Below are 6,000 nucleotides of genomic sequence, written 5' to 3'. Positions count from 1 at the left end.
ATAATCTAAGCTTGACACCACAGACTACCTTTGATTTCTTCATTTCCAGGTGATTGAATCCCTGGGTCCTCCTTTAGCAGGGCTCTCTCTAGGTAGACCCTCAGGGCCAGAACTAGGTGAGGAAGCAAGGCGCCTAGGGTGAGGCAAACTGAGGTGGCACAACCTTTAAGGTGGCACAACTCTCCAGGTAGCACAAGTGCAGGAACAGCCTTGAGAGTGGGTGCCTTCTTAAGCTCTGCATCCTAGGGACCTCCCTTGCCTCATTTCTATAGACTGAATGTTTGTGTCCCCCCACCACCAAAATTCATATGTTGAAATCCTAACCCCCAGTGTGATGGTATTAGGAGGTGGGGCCTCTGAGAGGTTCTTAGGTCATGGGGGTGGAGCCCTCAATAATGGGATTAGTGCCCTTATGAAAGAGACCACAGAGCACTCCCTTGCCCCTTCTACCATGTGAGGACAAAAGACTGCCTATGAACCAGGAAGTGGGCCCTTACCAGACACTGAATCTGCCAGCACCTAGATCTTGTACTTCCCAGCCTCCAGAACTGTGAGAAATACATTTCCATAGTTTATAAGCCACCGGTCTGTGGTATTTTTGTTATAGCAGCCAGAGTAGACTAAGATACTCAGCCTAGTCCCACCCTGTTGGCACTTCCTTCTCATCCCCACAGCCACATCCCAGCTTCCTGACCTGACGACTGCAATGGCTTTCTAACTGGCCTTCCCATTTCCACTCTTTTCCTCTCCTTTCAGAACAAGTCTACTGTTGGCTTTCTTCCAGCATCACTCCTTGAGGCAGACCATTTGTGTTCTCAGAACACCATTACGCACTTATCACTCAGCATGGTGGATATTTCTTGACCTGTCTGCCCTCTCTTGAAGGTAAGGACTGTAACATTCATTGTATGTCCCCCCAAAATACACTGGCACAGTCATTCATGACATGAGAGGTGGTGCAGCAAGGTGCTTGTCAAGGGAGTTCTGGATTCAAATTCTGACACTTCTCTTTTTACTAACCTATGACTGTGGACAAGTCACTTAACCTCTCTCACCTTTGGATTCTCCATCTATAAAACATGGTACCCAAACTACCCACCCTTGTGGGACTCTTGGCAGGATTGAGTAAGACTGTTGCAGTGTTTGCCTCAATAAGTGCTAGTGACCATAATTAGTCACTGAACGTCTGCTGAACTAAACCAGCTCTACCCTACACATCACTGTCCAATTACTCTTCCTACGTTGTCACTTGTGTCATATCACTCTCGGATCAAAATCCTCCTGGTTGGATGAAACTCTAACCCCTTAGCTTTAACAGGTATTGATTTACCTCAATTTTCAAAACACATCTATTATTGTGTAAATGTTTCGTTAAATACTATTTTCATAAAGCTTGTTTTGTAATTACTAGTTGGTCACAAGAAAATGATTCTATCAGAATCAACCTTATAGGGAACAATTCTGTGAACCTACCTTTAATCCGGGGTTCTCAGTCCTGGCTGCATATTCAAATAGCCCAGGGAGCTTTTTAAAGCACTCCAACACCCAACCCCCAGAAATTCCAATCTAATTTTTCCAGGGTGTGGCTGGACATTGGGATTGAAAAAGCTCCCCAGGTGAGTCTGCTGTGCAGCCAGTGTTGAGTGGCCCCCTGGCCCCCTCTGCTGTGTCACACCGGGTAGAGCCTTCATGCCAACTCACCTGCAACCACACAGTTTTCAGGTTCTTGCTGTCAGCTGGACGTTCCTGTTCCCAAGTTTGCCTGGTATAGGCCCAAGTCACACGAGCTCCTACCCCGAAGGGTTTGTAAGGAGGCACCTTCTGATGCAAATAAGCCTTGTCTTCAAATCAGGCCACAAACACACCTTGACTCACCCTCATTCTTGATCCGGTTTATGGTCTACTGATAACATCCTGGATGGAAAACCAGTTTCTGACTTGCAATGACCTATTCACCCCTTGGCTGGAGCTGGACTCTCATGTGCTCTGGGCTCCTCCCCTATCCCAGACTAGCAGGAATTGATTACTTCTTTGGCATTTAGTGCTTGGCCTCCTGATTTCTACCACGATAGGTCCTAGGCTTCGGAGCTTCTACAGCCTTTAGCTTTCCTCTTGCAGTGCTAACCCCATCCCAGCCCCCAATCCTGGACGCTGGTGCCTTTTGGGTGTCCGGTTTCCACTTACTTTTCTTATAGAGAACTAGGTGATAAGCCGAACCTTGAACAAGGAAAACACAAGTCTGGAACTGGTTAATCCGGAGAAAGTGGAAGGGGGTAGTTTGGAGGGTTATCCAACACAGTTTACCTTTTTTGTGGATTTTAGGAACTGGAGGGTAATGCATAGGGTATTCTAGTAGACTGTCAACAACCACAATCCTTCCCACCTTTTTTTTTTTTGGCCACTTCCCCACAGCACGTGGGATCTTAATTCCCTGACCAGGGATTGAACCTGCGCCCCCTGCATTGATAGCATGGAGTCTTAACTACTGGACCGCCAGGGAAGACCCCTTCCCATCTTAATATCATGGTTTCTGCTCCTTATTTACTCCCTCATCTGGTTTTCCTTTTTCCCCTTTTATCACACACAGCACATGGAGCCCAGATAGGAAATCAGAATTATGTTTACAGTCAGAGCGAGAATAAGATTTCAGAATCAAATCAACCCATGTAGGGCTATGGAGAGGGAAATTTACGGGGGACAAGGGGTCAGTATTTATACAGGTCCTTCTCAGAATGTTTGTATCACTAATGTGGAAGGACCTTGCTGTTTAATTAAAGCTCCTGCAATAGACTTGAGATTTGTCACTTTTTCCCTACTTGCTTTGGGTCACGCAGGACTAAGCTGAAAGTTCCATTTTAGAAGAGGGAGGTTCTGGATCTCACATCAGCTCACTTTGGACACTTGCATCCCCTCTGCAGTTGTCAGTGGCGGGCATATATAGTTCACAAATCTACCTGGTAGAAGCTTCAAGGAGTTCTTACGCTCAAGACTTTAAAGGCAACTAAAATGTTCATCAGGAATAAGACATACACACTATGGGATGAGAACTGGGTACAATTTACTCTCTAGTTAGCTTAAATCATAGCCATTAAAAATATGAAGTAGTGTTTTTTTAATTTTTTTATTTTTTGGCTGCGTTGGGTCTTTGTTGCTGCACGAAGTCTTTCTCTAGTTGTGGCGAGCGGGGGCTACTCTCCATTGGGGTGCTCCGGCTGCTCATTGCGGTGGCTTCTCTTGTGGAGCACGGGCTCGTGGAGCACGGGCTTCAGTAGCTGCAGCATGCAGGCTCAATAATTGCGGCACGCAGGCCCTAGAGCTTGCGGGCTTCAGTAGTTACAGTGCGTGGGCTCAGTAGTTGTGGCTCGCAGGCTCTAGAGCGCAGGCTCAGTAGTTGTGGCACACGGGCTTTAGTAGTTGCAGCACGTGGGCTCAATAATTGCGGCACACAGGCCCTAGAGCTTGCGAGCTTCAGTAGTTACAGTGCGTGGGCTCACTAGTTGTGGCTCGTGGGCTCTAGAGCACAGGCTCAGTAGTTGTGGCACACGGGCTTAGTTGTTCTGCTGCATGTGGGATCTTTCTGGACCAGGGATTGAACCCGTTGTCCCCTGCATTGGCAGGCGGATTCTTAACCACTGCGCCACCAGGGAAGTCCCTGGAGTAGTGTTTTGATATTAATTTCTTCTCTACATCTTGGTGAAAGCTTAGACAAATTTCTTTCTAGAGTCTCCTATTTTTTCATGGTTTATTTTATCATCAGCATCTCATACTAGTCCAAGAAAAAAGTCATTTCCTTACATTATGAAACTTATTGCTAATTCCAGAAAACTCATATTCATACTTGGCAATTGCTCGACTTTCAGACAGTATTAAAACATTCTATCTGATTATTTAAAAAAAAATCATCAGGCAAATCTACAAGAGAGGGTCTGAAGGATAATTGTATTGTCTGCCTCATTCATGAAAGAGACACTGGCTCCAAGTTGGAGGAGAGGAGCCTCTGAATGAACACCAGCTTTAACTTCATGCCAAATGTATCCCAAGTAGCTGAATGAAGTGATCTGTTGGGTTGGGTCCTTTGGTATTCACTTTACATTGGATGATGGCTATCAGAATTCTCTTTTAACCTTTTCATCTCGACAGTGGCTAGTCAAGAAATCCAGTCACACCTTGAAACTGCTATTTTGTTATGGTACAGAGACGTTTGTTTTCTTATTTTTATAATGCTATTTTTGTCATTAAAATATGTGATTGAAAAAAATAAATTAATTAAATGTTACAATAGCAAAAAAGTCATAAGGAAAAATTTTGATTACAGAAAATTGGGAAAATTATAATAAATAATTAAAATTAGCCATAATCCTCCCACTCAAATGTACCATTCTGGGGTATTTCTAGTTTTTCTTTCCCTTTTACTGTATATTGTTATGTACATGTGTATGAATGCATACATTAGGTGAAAATGATATACTATAAACTGCCTCAAAGTTATCATTAGAACGTACTTTTCCACGCCATTAAACATCCTCCCAAAACATGAATTTTAATGATGGTGTTTAATTACTGCATCTCACTGTAAAAAATATCACAGTTTAACTATTTCCCTATTGTTGAAACTTTAAACTGTTTTTAATTTTTGAATACAGTAAGTAAAATCCAATTGGCTATCCATAATCATAAATGTTTATGACCTCCTCTACTTATTTCCTTAAGATAAATTTCCTAGAAATGGAATGACTGGTTACACATGTTTAAGGCTCTTGAAATTCACATGCAAGTGCTCTCCAGAAAAGGTGCACCAATATATACTTCTGACCAGAAATATCTGAAAGTACTGTTTTCACAAGGACTGTCCCCCTGTGGTTTCAGCACTGAAAGTTCCACATTCCAGGAAACCCTCCACTGTACATGAGAAAGCATGGTTTTCGGCATGAGTGTGGAAGCTTGGGGGAAAGTACAAAACTCGTTATAGTGGCGAAAACCTAGGGGCTAAAGGAAACACGCTTTTTAGTGTCAGATGGATATGGTGGATAGATTACCCACCTTGCATGGTCACTGACTGCTGATGTTGTCTACCATGATTTTCAGTTCCATAACAGATCATCCACTGTTACATCACTGGGTGTGATACTACTTAGGTGTGCCACTTAAGGGCCTTATCATCTTTAACAGTCTGTCTTCGCCTCTGCCTGTGGTTTAACTCTTGTTCTGTATTTGTATTGAGAATTTGCTTGTACCGAATGCTAGTTTAATTTTTTAACATTGTGAATAGTGTGACCATGTTTTCTAAGAGTTCATGTTACAATACAAACACCAGCGTGACCTAGACATCACTGAAAAAAGAAGGCTAAAGGACCATGACATTTTAATGACAGATGGAAGGACATGGTACATGATTAGGGAGGTAAAGCAACAAAACTGAGCATGCTACACAGGTGCAGAAAATCTACTGGGATCGAGCATGGTGCAGAAGGGGAGGTAAAGACACACATGGAGACTGAATCTTAAAAGTCCAGGATGAAATGGGCAAGTCCTTCTAAATCGATCCAAACTGGCCTCTTAAAACGTAGGGCCGGGGCTTCCCTGGTGGCGCAGTGGTTGAGAGTCCGCCTGCCAATGCAGGGGACACGGGTTCGTGCCCCGGTCCAGGAAGATCCCACATGCCGCGGAGCGGCTGGGCCCGTGAGCCATGGCCGCTGAGCCTGCGAGTCCAGAGCCTGTGTTCCGCAACGGGAGAGGCCACAACAGTGAGAGGCCCGCGTACCGCAAAAAAAAAAAAAAAAAAAAAAAAATGTAGGGCCGATTCTGGCAGAACTTACCAACCATTATGCTTTCTACAGTGTATCAAGTGATGGGTTAAATCAGAGCAACGCTAGTCATAACGAAGGGGATGAGGCTATGCCACTTTGGCATATTATTTTGAACTAAAGGTACTTGAGAAACAGCAGATGCAGGAAGAACTCTCTGCCCTCTCCCATATGCCTAAAAGCAAGGCATAAATTT

Source organism: Pseudorca crassidens, chromosome 7, assembly GCF_039906515.1.
Source record: "Pseudorca crassidens isolate mPseCra1 chromosome 7, mPseCra1.hap1, whole genome shotgun sequence".
Classification (NCBI taxonomy): Eukaryota; Metazoa; Chordata; class Mammalia; order Artiodactyla; family Delphinidae; genus Pseudorca; species Pseudorca crassidens.
Note: the sequence above shows the minus strand (reverse complement) of the source record.